This window comes from Amblyomma maculatum, chromosome 1 (genome assembly GCF_055883805.1).
Source record: "Amblyomma maculatum isolate TAMU_Amacu chromosome 1, ASM5588380v1, whole genome shotgun sequence".
NCBI lineage: Eukaryota > Metazoa > Arthropoda > Arachnida > Ixodida > Ixodidae > Amblyomma > Amblyomma maculatum.
In genome coordinates, this window is record NC_139344.1 from 73841568 (window position 1) to 73858868 (window position 17301).

Below are 17301 nucleotides of genomic sequence, written 5' to 3' on the forward strand. Positions count from 1 at the left end.
CGTCAGAATGAGGACCTTGAAGTGCTCTAAAGCTACTGCTGGCGTCACAGCTCACCAGTAACAGGTGAGCTGTGACAACTAGTAACCTGGCAAACTAGTTTTTGAAACTTCACCTTTTAACTATTATCATAGGTGCTTGATAGCGATCAGAGATCTGTAACTGGAAGTTAGTAATAGCAGTATTAATTTTTAAAATTACAACGCAAATGCTTGCACTTACCACCAACGGCAGGAATCGAATCAGAAGAATTGGCTAAAGGGTTCGAACCCGACCGCAGCGGCCGCTTTTCGATGCCGGCGAAAAGTAAATGCGTCCGTGTGCTGTGCGATGACAGTGCGCTTATTTGGCGCGCGCAAGGTAACGCAGAGTATATAAAGCGGGAAATGAGTAGGGGATATTAAACATGAAAGAGGTTTCGTAATTTGCTGTAAACTTGGCAGTGTGAGGATGTGCAAGTCGTCGGAATGGTACGATGCAGTTGCCTTAGGATGGTAAGGTCTGGGATTAGTATATTATATCTGATATGAAAACGCATGAAACTAGTAAGGAAGATGTCGACAAACAAATCAGCAGTAAGATGGCAAGTTGAGGAATTCAGGATTTAACTGCAGTACAGATATTCGGCTTTGACCGAGGAAGACGACCTTAGTACAGAAACAATGAAGGAGAATTTCAGAGATATCCTTACTGAGTGCCCCGTGGAAATAGGCGGTGGCATAGTTGCACAGGATACCGGTAGCTATCTAAGGAGATGAAATACGTCATTAAGAAGCGTTAAACATGAAAGCCTGCAACCCATCATACAGGATAGAACTGGGCATGGCTATGAAAGCTAAAACGGTGGCGGCAAAAACGTTTATTGGAGGAAATTACATGAAGGTTGCTCTGGGGTCAGGCTGAGTTCTTTTCTCTCCCAGAAACTTGGTGTAGTCCCTAGTACGAGAGGCCCTAGTAGATTCCTCTGCGGCCATTGCTCGTTTGACCATCGCCTTTTTGGCTTTCAGGTCGGAGCTAGCGAGTAGCGTTACCTACCAGTCCTCTCGGGTGGGGTTTGGATGAAAGGCAGGGTTGGAGGGGCACGCCTGCATCATGTGGAAGAGGTCCGAGGATCTTTCCTCACAGTGTGGGCACTCACCGGAGAAGGCAGTGTCAAAGTGTTTCAGCGACGCCGGGCACATAATCGTGTTCGTGAGCAGGCGGAGAAACAGGCGTTCCTCCGCACTCGTTAATCACTTACATGAGTGGGGGTAAATGCTTTGGCGGTCTTGATATAGTTTAGTTATTTGCCTGAAAGTGTAGGCTGGCGTAGGCTCCACTTCTTCCTCTGAGGAGGGAGACGAGAGTGCCCTGTTATAGAGCGCGCGGGCGGCTGCGTCTGCTGCCTCCTGCTTACGAGCTACTTTGCAGTATCCGGTAAGCCAGGTACGGTACCCAGCCTTGTTGGACCTTTCTACACGCCCCTCGCTTGTATTGAATTCGGAGTGTGTTGTCGCTAACGCGATGGCTACCTCCTATTCTTGTGTTGCGTTTCAGACTTCAAAGTTGAGCCTGTTCCCCGTTTTGAACTCGTGGGTCACCACCGCTGTGTACCATCCACCTTGGTGCGGGCCGGACGCGTCCACGTAGCATACTCCGGATTGCCCTCCGTAGTGGTGAGCTAAGGCCTCTGCCCTGGTCTCGCCTACCTTCGTGGTCGACCCTGGACATTTCAGTTGGGAGTGGTTTCACGCGCAGGACGTAACGCAAGTCCTGCGGAAGTCTTACTCTCTCCTTAGTTAGAGTCATGTGTCGTATGTGTAGACGGGTTAATCGGCGACGCTTCGACGGTGCCTGCGATAATGGCGTGTATTGACCTGTGAGGTGAGCTTCTCTCAGTTCCACGAAGGAGTTCGTCATACCCAGACATTGGAGTATCAGGTTCGACGTGGTTATCGGGAGGTCGAGGGCTTTCTTCGTTATTTTGCGTGTGATCACCTCGAGGATGTTATCGTCGTGTTTCTTGAGGTGGAGATAAGGGGTTCGAGCACGTCATTCTGTTTGTTACAAAGGCATTGGCCAGCCGCAGAGCGTCTTTACTTGTTCTAGACTTCGCGGCCATTCGACCCACCTGGTCCTCCATCTTCTTTAGCTTGTCGAGCGTGTTCATCTCCAGCTTACGCTGGTGGCTGAAAAGACCGAGGACTCTAAATTCTTCTCTTTCGGAGTCAGTTACGGTTCAAGTCGCCATTCTTTCTCATTTGTGTATTTTTAGAGGGGTGAATATGAACGAATTCCGACTTTTTTGCAGAGCAATGAAGACCGCACTTGTCGCGCACTCGTTCACCGCAGCGGCTGCCTCCTTCAGGCTGGCCTCTATTTCTCCGAGAGAATCCTGCTTGGCTTATATGGACATGTCCGCGTACAGCGCGTGCTGCACATCCAGGACTTCCTCCAGGTGGACCGGCTGGTTCTTTATTGCAAATTTGAAAAGCAGCAGGGATAATACCGCGCCCTGTGGCGTCCCTCTCGTGCCTAATAGGAAAAGGCCTTATTCTGCGTTCTGGATCCTCACGTGGGCCTGTCTGTCTGTGAGGAAGCCTTTTATGTACCCGAAGGCGTTCTCGCCTTCCGTCTCCGAGAGGTGCGTCAGGATCATTTACACGTCACATTGTCGAAGGCTCCCTTCAGATCTAGGGCCGGCACTATCTTACCCCCATTCGTATGTTTTATCGGGTTTAGTACCGTTCTGCTGAGCTGTAGTAGGTTAAATTACACCACATTACAAAGTATAACGCAGAAAACATTCAACGGGCTCTCAAGAACGACGACAGCCTAAAAGGGGTCAAGAGGAAACTATAGGCATAGGCAAAACCCATATGTAGGCGCTAAGATAAAAGGTGGGCTATGCCATTACCAGTCTCGATAAGATAGTAAAATAAAGTAACTGGAATAATCAGGACGGTAATGAGAATTGCAGTCATGCGGAGTAATCAGACGTTGTGGAGGTAACAAAGAACGAAGTAAACAAAGCCTTAGAAGCAATGAAAAGAGGGAAATCAATGGGGCTTATGTAACCACAGATTTTTTGCAGGATGGCGGATATATGGTTCTAGTAAACATGCATGACCATGCTTTATACGTAATATCTTATTGCCTCGTGAGTACTAGAATCCTAAAAGAAGCCGACATTATCTTAATCCACAAGAAATTAATGGTCAAGGGCTAAAAACTATGGACGGATCAGTTTACTATCTGATACGGGCAAGGTATTTAATAAAGCAGTCGCTAATAGAGTCAGGGCAACCTTAGACTTCAATCATGAAAGCAAAGGACCAGGAGGACTTACGTAAAAGCTAATCGATAATAGATCACATTCACACTGTCAGCCAGGTGGCTGAAAAATGCTCGGAATATAACCATCCCCTATACATATCTTTCATCGATTGCGAGAACGCGTTTCATTCTGACAAAAATGGCAGTAGTTTAGCTCTGGTTAAAAGTTGCGCAAGCAATAGTGCAATGGTTGAGCTTAAGGTTCGACATGTAGTGTAGCTGCGGGTGTAGCTTGACGTGTTTAGCTACGATTCAAGACACGATACACAATGAACGATTAGTGTTCTTCTTTGGCTTTATTAACACCGATGAAAACACATCGGTGGTCAGTAAAGTAGTGAGACTTTGTCTTGACTGGACTGACCACGTATCCATCTTCGGCTGCAGCCCTGTACATCACAAAGTCCAAACTGCTTCCCCCCTGCGCTGTATCCTTAGGTTGTAAATGGCTCAACTGTAGGAGACAGTTTGTGTTTACAGCGTGTATGAAAGCACTTCCTCTCGTCGGGTCTTTATTGTAGTCGCCGATGCACAAAATCAACTCCTTTTCTGCCCGGTTGGGCATACCGCTGGCCACAACGCAATTCCTTACCCTGGGCGGCGGCCGTCCGCCCCTTGGACCCTGAGTGGTGCGTCCCGACCACCGCTTTGGCACACGCGCCAGGATTTCGACGCGCGCATGCAACATCGGACCTTGCTCGCATCGTATTCAGTGAAAGAGTGCGATCCGGGGAACGCCAGGAGCTGTCTTTTACGCTCTTCACGCCATTTTGCCTGTCTGGCAGCATCGCGAACTCGTTCTTTCTCAAGCCTTTTCCGGGGAACGCCAGGAGTGCGAAGTGCGTGAGGACGGGAGTGAGCGGTGCGTCAGCACGGAGAGCGGACGCTTGAAAACTGTGAGAATGTGCGTGAGCACTCCCCCTTCCTCCCTTCCCTTACGGCGCAGTTCAAATGTCGACGCAGCTGCGGCTCAAGGTCAAGCACGGCTTCCGCCGGGGATACGCGACGGCGCGAAACCTGGCGCAGTATTGCTTACGAAATAAAACCTTAGCAGTAATATATCCATACTGGCTGCACAGCAACCATAGTCCTCCATAAAGAGAGTAATAAAATAGCCGCACAAGGCACGTAAGCAAAAAAACATGATATTCGCAGTGTTATTTACCGCTTTTATAGGAGAAAAAATGATAAACTGGGCTGGGAACAGTCAGGGATAAGGGCTATTGGAAAATACCTTAGGAATCTGCGATTCACTCATGACCATTGCCTTGCTAAATAACCGAAGGGACCAAATGCGAAGAAAGATTTATGACCCAGACAGACTAAAGTAATATTCAACAGCCTCGAAAGGGCACATCAGTTTACGACAAGGAGCGATGCTCTGGTAGTGGTAAATGAATACGTCTGCATAAGGCAGGTTGTGGCCGCAGATCCGGACCACCAAAGTGAAAGGTCTTGGATATTTAAGTTTGGAATGGAGTGCATATGACAAGTACTATTCGACCAAGAATGGCAGCTACCAGTGTTCCTCAAGAGAAGAGTCTGTAACGACTCTATGGTAAACTTACCTATGGGGCAGAAACTGGGAGGCTATATAACGAAAAGGGGTCTACTTAACTTGAAGCAATGAGTTATCGAAAGGGAAAAAATAAGTATAACGTAGAGAGCCATGAAGCGTGCCGAAGGGGCCAGGGAATGAACGCTAGTTACTCTCATTGTAGTCGAAATCACGAAGAACAAATGGACATGGGCAGGACATGTAATGCGAAATCAAGATAACCGATGATCGCTAAGGGTGACCGGTAAGATTTCAAAGGAAGACAATCACAACGGAAGGTTAGGCGGGTGGATGAAGTTAGGAAGTTCGCGGAGAGCATGTGGATGCAGCTGGCCCAGGACTGGTGTAATAGAGGTGTATGGGAGGGGCCTTTGCCCTGCAGTAGATGTAGTGATGTTTAGGATGATGAAGGAAGCAATGTTTACCAACAAACATCACTTCTTGGTGGAGGTGCCAAGCGATCTCTTCCCCACCAGTGTTACATGCTGCTCCCGCCCACATCGGAGCGGGAAGGTCACGTGGTACTCGGGCTTCTGAGTGACGCTTACGTGTTGGCGTTGCTCTAAGCGTGCGCGCGATATGGTGAAAATTTGTTGGTCCAGAGCACATAGGGTTAATCGCGTAAAACTGACATAGGTGTAATTAACGGCGCCTACAAATTTCTTGTTACAACCAGGCGTCCTCTAGCTGTAGAAGTGAACAGGTTTAAACAAATATTCAATAAACAAGTTACAGGTTACGATGATTCACCCGTTTTCCGATGCCCACCAACACTTCTTTGCTATACCATGCTGGGAATATTTTCAACTCAAAATGTCTTCTTTAAAGAAGTGGAGGAAGGATTCAATGAAACACTCGATAGACGCGCGACTGACTAAATGGCTTTCCCGTATGGCAGTGGATAAGCGTTTATGTTACCAGTTCTGTATGGGTCATCATCATCATCATCATCAGCCTGACTATACCCACTGCAGGGCGAAGGCCTCTCCCATATTTCTCCACTTAATCCGGTTCTGTGCTAGCTGCATCCACTAGACCCCTGCGAACTTCTTAACCTCATCCGCCCACCTAACTTTCTGCCGCCCTCTGCTACGCTTTCCTTCTTCTGGAATCCAGTTTGTTACCCTAAGCGACCATCGGTTATACTCTCTTCGTACTACATGTATGAGTACGTGTATGAGTACGTGTGAGTTAATCCTTATCGCCTGCATCTGGAGTCGCCTGCCAAGTAGACTGTCAAGAGAACTTCTCCACCGATCATTAAAGGAGTGCCTAGTTTTCATCCTAAGCAACACCATTAGGCCTCCCCGTCCCCCGTTTGCTGCACAGCTTTCTTTCTACAGCTGATGCTAGCTGTCGTCATCAGAAAATTGCTTAACCTCCAAACAACTTTTTTATCCCTAACCTTATCATTAAATTAGCTCACGTCGATTATTGACTCTTATTAACTCTTCTGGTTGTTAATTACACCACATTTGGAACTCTGGGTTATAGCGAAAATGTAGTATTTGTGAAAACGGTCCTTCTGCACTGATACTATAGCTGCCTGTAATGATGAACTGTATGCCTCACCTCTCGACGTTGCGGTTTGGTCTGAGAAACTGGGCGGTGTCATTTTGAAGTGTCCTTCCGCTTTGAAAACGAGAATGAGCTCAATGATGCGCTAAAAAAAAAAGGGGGGGGGGCGGGGACGCTTTGTGCTTAAAACAGTGGATAAACAGCGTTAAAGTGGAGGCGAAAATACGCTGTACTTAGTGTTTACTTAAGACACCTTGCTGAGCAAATCGCTCCGTTCCTGAGAGGAACTATCGCCAGAATGAGGAACTGCTCCTGCTGTTTCTTATCTTTCCTCTCTTTTGTCCTTTGTCTTTTCTTAAACTAAGGACGCGGAAGGCGCGGCGATAGGAACGAATGGCCTGTTTGTAGTTTTGACGGGGGTATATATATATATATATATATATATATATATATATATATATATATATATATATATATATATATATATATATATATATATATATATATATATATATATATATATATATTCTACCTTGAAGAAGGACGGTTTACCATTCGAAACTGTTGGGATAAAATAGATAATCGGGAAAGTTGTGTGACATCCTGTTTGAATTTCCAACTTGTAGGTTGGAAATAAAGTGGATTTGTATTTGGAATTTAACTCTGGCCCGTTTGTAACAAGCAAACCATGTCTATATGTATGTATATATATATATATATATATATATATATATATATATATATATATATATATATATATATATATATATATATATATATATATATATATATATATGTTGACGCAAACCATTAAAATCTGTATGTGTTCTTTTTTCGACAGCCGCAGGCGTGCGGCTTTATCACTCTGATTTTGGCACACGTATCAATTCCGTGTTCTTTGACCTTGCTCGTTGTCGCGAGACGCAGGTTTATCAGTTTCGTTGTCCTGTAAGGTGCTCCGAGATGCTTCTCGAACATTCTGGCCACTCGCTTATATTTCTGAAATGTTCTCGGTTGTGCTAGTCACCATTTGTGGTTTTATCTCGATCTTTCTTTGCAGATTTTGAATCGAGCGCTGAGACGTGAAACCGGTATACTTTGTTCGACGACCGACGAGCACGGTTGTTGTTATCGCCGCCGCCGATTCGCTTATATTTTTTTGCGGGCGCAAGTCAGCCCAATAAAGAGTCTAATTCAAGTGCAACGGCCGTGTCTTCATTTGTGGCTACCGGGCTTGTCACCACTACGTTACATCTGGTGGAAGCGCTGATTTGAGATCCGGCCTACCTCTTCGAGCGAAGACCTCAGCATCGCCCTGGGTGATCAGCCTGCAGGTGATCGAGCCAGCGGCCGACTTCAAGGGCTCCAACCCGACCACGGTCTGCTGCCGGACCCCGTTCGACCCCGGAAGAAGGCTCTAACATTTACAATGGCCCAGGCTACAGCACCAGTGATTTTCGTCCAGCCCCGTGAGCTCCCCTGCTTCCAAGGACGACCGGATGAAGATGCGGAAGACTGGCTCGACATGCTTGAACGCGTGTGAACGTACAATGCCTGGAATGAGGAAACGAGGCTAAGGCAAATATACTTTGCTTTTCAAGATTCTGCCCGAATTTAGTTCGAAAATCCTGAGACTTTGTTGAAGGATTGGGAGACATTAAAGAGCGAGTTTTGACGGCTTTTGCAAATGTCGTCCGAAAAGAGAGAGCCCAGGCTCACCTTCAATCCTGAATTCAACACCCGATTGAATCGGTCCTGTCTTAAGTTTCAGAAATGAAACGCATTTTTCGTCAGGCCGACCGTGAGATGAGCGAGGAGAAAAGGGTGAAATTTCTGATGCGAGGTGTAAAGGAGTCGCTCTTTGCCTGCCTCGTCAGGAACCCGCCGTAAACCGTTGAAGAATTCGTCACGGAGGCCACCGACATCGAAGGGACTCTCGACGCCCGCACTCGACAATACAACCGTCCAGTGGAAGCCTGCGCTATTTGCCCGCACACTGTGTCCACTGCTAACAACCACTGGAAGGAACTTATCAGTGAAGTACTCCGCGAAGGGCTGCGCCTACTCTTGCCACTGCCTATGCAACTTCAGTTATCGTCGCCTCGGGAAGGCGTCCGTGAAGATCAACAAACATTGGGTGTTCCTCAAGCAACATCTCTGGCGGCTGCAACGCAAGAACCCACGGCGATGTAATATGCTGGTGCTCTACGCCGTCCTGCGTTCCGACACGACCCACCAAACCCCCTTTGACCAAACGCCGCCGTTTGGCCCCCACCCACCAAGTCTACCAACGACCCTCAAGCGGAAATGCGACGCCTGGAGGACATCTAACAACCGACCACTATGCTTCTATTGTAGTGAGTCTGGGCACATCTTCCATCACAATCCCTACAGGTGTATCGGCTTGCGTGGTTTCGCCATCGGTGCCCAGTTAAGTTTGCGGGCTTCGCCCAAACGTGAGATTCCTAAGGGGCGACCAAGGTCAAGGGGCAGCTTGACGCGGGTTGATTTATGACGGTCGCGCATGCGACCGCTTCTCGGAAGTGAGCCCAGAACACATGGCAGCGGGCGACGCTGCCGGCCCTGTCCGTCCCGTGCCGCGAGGGAGGCAGAGCAGTGCAAGTAGAAGGCGCAGCGTAAGCGCAGTGGTTGTGGGTTCAGCGCTAACTGCTGTGTCTACCGGTCTGAGTGGAGAGGGCGCGGAGGCCATAAATCCCGAAACGCGGCGTAACGCTGGCCTGGGGAGAACGCGCTGTTGACATGTCTTCACGGGAAGACGCCTGTACGTCCCTTTGAATCCGCCGCCCGCGCGCAACCGACCAAGCGCAGGGATCGGAATGTTTGGGGCTGAGGTTTGCGTGTGTGTGTATATGTGTGTGTTTTCAGAAGTGTTTTCGGACGCCGTTCGTCTTTGCGACTGCTTGGCGCTGCTTGCGCGGGAGGATTTTGGAGAGGGAGAAATCGCAGATGTATGTGTTTGTGTGCGCAACCACTCGCTGCCTAGTGCGTGCTTTGTGTGTTTTATTTGACATGCGTAGGAGAGGGGTATATGTGGCACAGTGATTGGCCAGCCCATTTCAAAAGTCTCCATGTTATTGACCGCAGAGTGACTAGTCGTTGATTGGTCAACGGACGAGACTGGAATTTTGAGCGCTAAGGAAGGAGCGTTGAGAGAGTTGGGCTCGGACGAGAGTCGAGAGCAGACGGGTTGTTCGAGGAAAGAGGCTAGGCTGACGGAGGGCTCAAGGGACTCCAGCCTAAAGTGTAGCAGAAGGCCAAGGCCTGATTCTGCTAGCCTCTGACCTCCGATCGTGCACCCAGCTGCAGTTAACCCTCTATGTTTGATGTCGCATCCCACGACATTATTGTAAATACGTCGATGTAAAAAGTGTAAATAAACGTGTACAGTCCGAAAGGGAAGTCGTCATCTCCGCACCGCAATGTGTCACTGAGCCACGGACGCAGCGGTGGTCACCAACACCACTTGGCACGAACGAAGGCAGTAGAAAAAACAGCAAGAAACACCTGCTGTACAGGGAAGCCCATCGATTTCCCACGCCTTCGCCCGAAAAGTTTAACTGACCCCCGACCCCGTCCTGGCGAGCGACCAGAAGAACTCGACGACTTCCTCCGGAGGGGAGAGAACGTATCGCCAAGACGTCTGTCACGCTCTCAATCTCCGTAAAATGCCAAATTTGCGTCGCCGGACTGCGGTTACGTGCGAGGAGGGTCCCTTAGCTCCCGTAGGGGAAACTAAAGGCAGCAAACCTTTAGAGGTGAGGTTTCTCAACGGCGAAAAGACGAAGATTCTCCGCCGCCGGCGACGGGTAACGAAGCCACAGCTATTACGCTAACGCTCCTTATGAAGACACCCTTGACGATCCAGCGCCCAGACTTCAAAGTACCAACGCCGCTACCCAGGACGGCAACATCGACGACAAAACAGCCCGACTCCAAGTTGATGCCGCCACCCAGTGAAGTGACAGCGGTGTGCCCCGCACGCGACCTCAGCACACGATCGAACACCGAAGCCACCATGCAATACGAGGACACGAACAAGTGACCTAGAAGTTGCTGTCGATGATCTCACGGTTACCGGTTTAGTGGACACCGGAGCCGACTATTTTGTCGTCAGTGGAGCGTTCACCGCCCAGCTCAAGACAGTGAATAGGAATGGCCCTCTAATCCGCACCGCTGGTGGTACCCTTATTACGCCGTCCGGGCGATGTACCGCAAGAGTGACAGTGAATAGGCGCACTTATTCTACGAGCTTCGTGGTCCTACAGAACTGCTCGCGAGACGTTATCCTCGGTATAAATTTTCTCACTGAACATCGGGCGATCATCCACCTTCGATCAAAGCTCATCAAGCTTTCGACAGACAACGCCATACCTATTACGATGACTTCGACGCAACCTGTTGCTCTAAACGTCCTCGACGAAGAATTGACCGTGCCGCCCCAATAAAGCGTGGTAGTCTGCGTGGGTATCGCAGACATCGAATCCGCCGAAGGCATCGTTAAAGAAAATACATAGCTGCTATTGCAACAAGGTCTCGGAAGAGGCATCGCAAATTTGCAGAGAGGACAAGCTCAGGTGCTGGTGACGAACTTTACCGAATAATACCGGCACCTGAACAAACGCACGACGATCGCTTTCCTCGACACGCTAGCCGACAAGCCCGCAAACGATGCAACCTACCGCGAAAATCTTCCCACTTTCGACGTCAACCCAGCACTACCTCGGTGCAGGAACGACCAGATTCGCACTCTCGCAGCGAGTGCAGCGCAGCGAGTGCTTTTCGTCCGCGTCGAAGGTGCGACAGACTTCACTGGCAAAGCATCGCATTGTCACGGACGAACACGCCCGACCTCTACACCAAAAGCCCCTACCGCGTATCGCCGCGAGAACGCCAAGCCATCCGCGAGCAAGTCGATGAAATGCTTCGTGACGATGTCGTTCAGCCGGCAAAAAGCCCCTGAACAGCACCAGTCGGTCTGGCGAAGAAGAAAGACGGGACATTGCGTTTCTGCGTCGATTATCGCCGCTTGAATAGCATAACAAAGAAGGTTTACCTTCTCCCTCATATCGAGGACACACTCTCTGCAACGCAAGGTACTTCTCATCGATGGACTTAAAGGGTGGCTCCTGGCAAATTGAGGTTGACGAAAGAGACCACGTGAAGACCGCGTTCATTACATCAGACGGCCTCTTCGAATTCAAGGTAATGCCATTCGGCCTCTGCTCCGCACCCGCGATGCTCCAGCGAGTAATGGATACCGTACTGGCTGGCTTGAAGTGGCAGATTTACCTGGTATACTTTGATGATGTCGTTATCTTATCCTCGAGCTTTTAAGACCACCTGAAAAGGCTTCGGATAGTGTTAGAAGCTTTCAATTCATCAGGACTAACTTTGAAAGCAGAGAAATGCCACTTCGCCTACGAGGAACTGCGGTTCCTAGGACACATCGTTAACAAGGGTGGTGTTCATCCTGACCCAGAGAAAACCGCTGCAATCGCAGTTTCCACCGCCTGCAGACAAGAATACCATTCCGACGACCTCTGGCGCTGCATGGTTATACACACACAAGAGAATTAAACCAAGACGTTAACACAGATGATGCGCTCGCTACCAACTGCCTGTTTTTGTGGTACGAAGAAGAAAGCTTCACAAAAAAACATGGGGTTGCAATGTGCTTTGTATTGCTTTTGTGTATAACCATGCAGCGCCGGAGGTCGTCGGAGTCGTATAGCCAACTAGCCCGCTCGCAAGTACTACTGAAGAATACCATGCGCAGGTTCCTTGGGATGTGCGCTTACTATCGAAGATTTGTTAAGGACTTTCCGCACATCGCCTGACCGTTGACGCAGCTTACAAAGACAGATGTAGCTTTTCAATGGGAAGCGCAGCAAGAAGCCATCGTCGAACTCAAGCGCAGCGTGTACAGTCCCCTCCTGTTTTAGGCCACTTTGCTGAAAACACCGAGACCGAAATTCACACCTACGCAAGCAGTTTGGGCATAGGCGCTGTTCTCTTCCAGAATAGTGCCGGAGAGGAGAAAGTTATCGCCTACGCTAGCCGTTCCCTGTCGAAAGCTGAAGCCAACTATTCGACGACCGAGAAAGAATGCCTTGCCATCATTTGGGGCACATCAAAATTTCGCCCCTATTTGTACGGGCGACCATTTAGGGTTGTGAGCGACCACCATGCTGTGTGGTGGCTCGCACACTTAAAAGATCTCCGGCCGTTTCGCACAAAGGAGCCTGCGTCTTCAAGGATTCGACATCACAGTCGTTTACAAGTCTGTCCACCAAGAATTCCGATGCAGACTGCTTGTCACGAGCCCCCGTTGACGCGCCTCCGAAAGACAATGACGAAGACGCCTTATTGGGACCGGTAAGCGCCAGCAGTTTTTCACAGCAGCAGCGCTCGGACCCTGAGTTGATAGCCCTGGCTGATTACCTCAAAGGAAAGATCGCTTCTGTTCCTGCTGTGCTCAGGCGTCAGTTATTGTCATTCGTTCTAAGCAATGACCTCGTCGTGAAGAAGAACTTCGCAGCCAACAGAACCGCGCAGCTCCTTGTTGGGCCCAAAAGCCTCAGACAGGAGATCCTGAAGGTGTTGCACGATGAGCCGACAGCGAGGCTTTGCATGCACGTTGCACAGGATATAAGGGAAATATTACTGGCCACGGTTATCTGCCGACGTTGCTCATTATGTGAAAACGTGCCACGAGCGTCAGCTGCGCAAGATGGCCGGCCCCCGCTCCCGAATAAGCCCCTTCAACAAACTGGGATGGAAATCCTCGTCGCCTTCCCAACTTCATCATCGGGGAACAAATGGAACATCGTGGCAACCGAACCCGTTACATGACCAGTTATGCCGAAGCGAAAGCCCTGCCCAACGGAACCGCAGCAGAAGTTGCTAAGTTTCTCGTCGAGCGAATTCTCCTGTGACATGGCGCTCCTGAAGTGCTTATTACGGACAGAGGAACTGCATTTGCGGCGGAGCTCACGCAGGCCATCTTGCACTACAGTCAAAACAGCCATCGGACGACAACTGCTTACTACACCCCAGACCAACGGACTTACGGAGCACCTCAACAAAACGATCGCAGGCATGATCGCAACGTACGTCGACGACGAACAAAAGTCCTGGGACGCCATCCTGACGTATGTGACGTTCACGTATAACGCGACCTTCCAGGAGACAACCAAAGCGAGCCTGTTCAAGCTAGTGAGCCTACGACGACACTCGACTCAATGCTGCCGCACGTAACCGACGAGGAAAACCTGGACCTCGCCGCCTACCTTCACCGTGCAGAGGAAGCGTGGCGGCTTGCCCGGTGGCGCATAAAAGACCACAAACACACTGACGCCCGACGATACAACTCGCGTCGACGCAACGCAGAGTACAGACCGGGAGACCAAGTGTGTGTTTGGACGCCGATACGCCGCCGCAGACTGAGTGAAAAGCTCTTACAGCGGTACCTCGGACCATACAGAATCCTTCGACGCATCGGACAACTCGACTACGAGGTCATCCCTGATGGTCCGACCCCATCCCAAAGGCGCAGGGCGCGCCCAGGAGTCGTCCATGGTGTGTGCCTCAAACCTTATTACGCGCACTAATGTTCTTTTAATATTTAGTGTCTTGTTTACCTTTCTGTATTTATTTTGTAAGCATCGGGTCGATGCCTTTTTAAGGGGGACGTAATGTCGCAAACTAATCAAATCTGTATTTGTTCTTTTTTTGCGTATTAATTCTGTGTTCTTTGTTTGATCTTGCTCATTGTCGCGAGACGCAGCTTTATCAGTTTCATTGTCGCTCAAGATGCTCCGAGATGTTTCTCGAAGATTCCGGCCACTCGCTTATATTTCTGCAATTTTCTAGATTGTGCTAGTCCCCGTTTGCGGTTTTATCTCGATCGCCTTTAAATTGAGCGCTGACGCGTGAAACCGGCATACTTAGTTGAACGACCAACGAACGCGTTTGCTGTTATCGCTGCAGCCGGGTCGCTTGGCTCTATTGCGGGTGCAAGTCAGCCCAATAAAGTGTTCCATTCAAGTGCAACGCCAGTGTCTGCATTTGTGGCTACCGCGCTTGTCACCACTACGTGACTCTCTCTCTCTCTTTCTCTCTCTCTCTCTCTCTCTCTCTCTCTCTATATATATATATATATATATATATATATATATATATATATATATATATATATATATATATATATATATATATATATATATATATATATATATATAGCAGCGGGGACAGTGGCCGATGTAGCTCAGTTGGAAGAGCACCGGACGCGATATTCGGAGGTCGTGGGTTCGGTTCCCACCATCGGCACGTTGTTTTTTCTTCTACTTTGCGTTTGATTATCTTTCCCCTGAACAGATTACATTACTAATTTATGTTATTATTGAAGTAAAAATAAAAAAGAAGACAAAGTACAATCTCGAATGCTTTCCTTGGCCTCGCCGACTGTTGGCTTCTTTCCTTCATATATATACCTATATATATGTACAGAATACGGCCATGGATTACGAAGTCGAGGATGAGAGCGCTGTAGTCGCGGCGCATTCAACAGCACGGAGCTCGCTCTCACGTGGTCTATTTTATCTTTGTGGGTTTATTTTAGTCGAACAAAAAACTGCTATCGCTAACTCTACATCGTTGAAAGCTCGTGGGTCGGACCATTGGCTTGGCGCTCGACAACTTACTTTCCTATTCACACCTGAGCATTCAAAACAATTTTCCAAATTCTTTAAAATTTCATTAATTTAAATTCGTAATGTAAAAAAAGTAAAGCAAAAAAACAAAGCTACCCTGCACTTTTGATAACTCCTGACAATATTATCTTGATTTTAATTGAGAAAAACACACGACAGTGAAAAAAAAAAAAAAAAAAACATCTTGGTTCATCTTGACTGGGAAACCCTGTAATTCCGCAGTATATTAACTTCATTTCCGACCTTTAATAACTCCCAAGGATTCGTTTCCGAGTGCAGCTAGTAATTTATGGGTGACAACAGGCTAAGGACATCTAAAACATTTAATAAAAAAAGAAAAGAAACTACTTATGTAGGGTAGTGATTCGCGCTAGTTGGTATAGATAGTCCATTGCTATACTGTGTGCAGCGCGCGCAAAACATAAAACAGAGGACGAATACAGATAAACGCTGACGCTGCCAACTGTTGTCGTTGTTTACCGCTTGAAACCATGCAACGTTCTTAGATACATTGCTTGAAATTAAAAACACTGCTTCTTTTTATTTCTCTCTCGTTTTTTAGCCATCAAAAACATATTTTTGTTTTTGTTTTTTTTTCTTCTAAAGCCTAAATACCAGTAAAAATGCGAAGATTAAGAACTATCGGGATTAAAGTAAATCAATTCCTTCTTCAAGAGCGCACTTGTAGACGTGCTAACTTAGTTTTGTCTCCTCATATGAATGACAAAAGCGCCACAGGCTTCACTCTGGCCGTTCTCTCTCTATAACTTCACAAAACGCGCATCTACACCAGCAACGGGTCGCATTCCCTGCATTGTCTGCAACTGCTTGGAGAATTGCTTCCCTTACCTGTCCTCATTGATGCTGAATGCTCACAGAGCCGTTAAAATAGCTTTTCAGTTTACAATGTCAGCGCTTGCGCTTTTTTCCTTGTGCGTTTTGTTTTCCTGTGCGAGCGCACAGCGTGTGAGTCAAACTTGAAAGGTGCAGTAGGCTCCGCTGCTGCATACAAGACACTTCGCGATGAACTCGTATGCGCCTCTATTGACTCTTAGAGTGGAAACCATGAAACGTATTAAGGACATTCGGGACTGGAAAAACTTGGCCGAATTGTATGCATGCGGTCCCAAAATGGCGTGGAATTGAGCTATGATAAAGTACGTCGAGGAGGTTTCCGAGTTGTTTCGCGCTTCTTTGTTGATGGAGAGGAAATATTGTCACTCGCATGTTGGTACTGAGCTTGCTTTGAGGTTTTCACGCTGATGACCTTTGAAATTAAACAAAGTTGACGACTGGGCGAGTTGGTAACGGTTCATTAGAATTAGAGTGCCCCTGACGGAGCACTGTAATTCTTTAAGAGGGAAGGCGAATTTTAATCTGGTGCTACATGTGCAATCCCGGGAGTGTAAATCGTGAAACGACCCGTCTCTTTGCACGCCTGATTTCAGTAATATGAGTGTAGTTTACAGCAATGGGAAACAATTCTGTCGAGAGTTGGATGAGGCGTTTTACATTGCTAAGGCTAAGGACAAGTGTGTGACTAAGGCTTCGGTTAGCCTTCATTGTAAGGAGTTCGATCTGTTAGAAAAATCGATAGTTAGTCCATGACTCTGAATTTTCTTCTTCTTTTCCTGCCATTTCACCGGATGGGTTGTGTGCGCGCATTTCAGAACGAGTCTTCGTTGTCTTCTTTCCTTCCATAAATATCCAGTTGTTAGTCCAGCCTTGTCTTGTTCTCTTCTTTCTTGTGTCTCGTCTTTTGGCTGGTTTAAAATAACCTTTGAGTAGGCCTATGGAGTCGGCGACACTTAGGAAAGCACTGAGGATTCCTTATATAGTACATTGCCGTTATAACTTCGCCACAGAAGCTATGACATCGGCAGGTCTCTGTAAACGATCCCCCTCGGCTTGCGGCTGAAGACGCGAAGAAAAGCTTACGAAACTAGCGAATCCGTTCAAATTATAGTTTCCTGGTTCATTCAGTTGTTCAGGAGGCCCAGCGAAACATTTGAGGTCTTTTCTTTTTTTGGCTTCCCCATAAACGAAGAAGTGGTGAAAGCTGTGCCCAATCTCCGCGTCTCCTCTGCCGTAAGTGTGCCCTATCCGTAGTTTGACTAGATTGTGCGCTAATAGATGGCGCGTTTAACTGCGCACGTGACCCTTTCAGAGCAGCCTCAACG

At 48.1% G+C, this 17301-nt stretch overlaps 1 protein-coding gene across 1 annotated transcript in view; it reads right to left on the reverse strand.

Moving 5' to 3' along the window:
- Positions 1-17301, reverse strand: part of LOC146202806 (uncharacterized) — a 149120-nt gene that overhangs the window by 125238 nt on the left and 6581 nt on the right. The gene's annotated exons all lie outside the window — the stretch shown is intronic.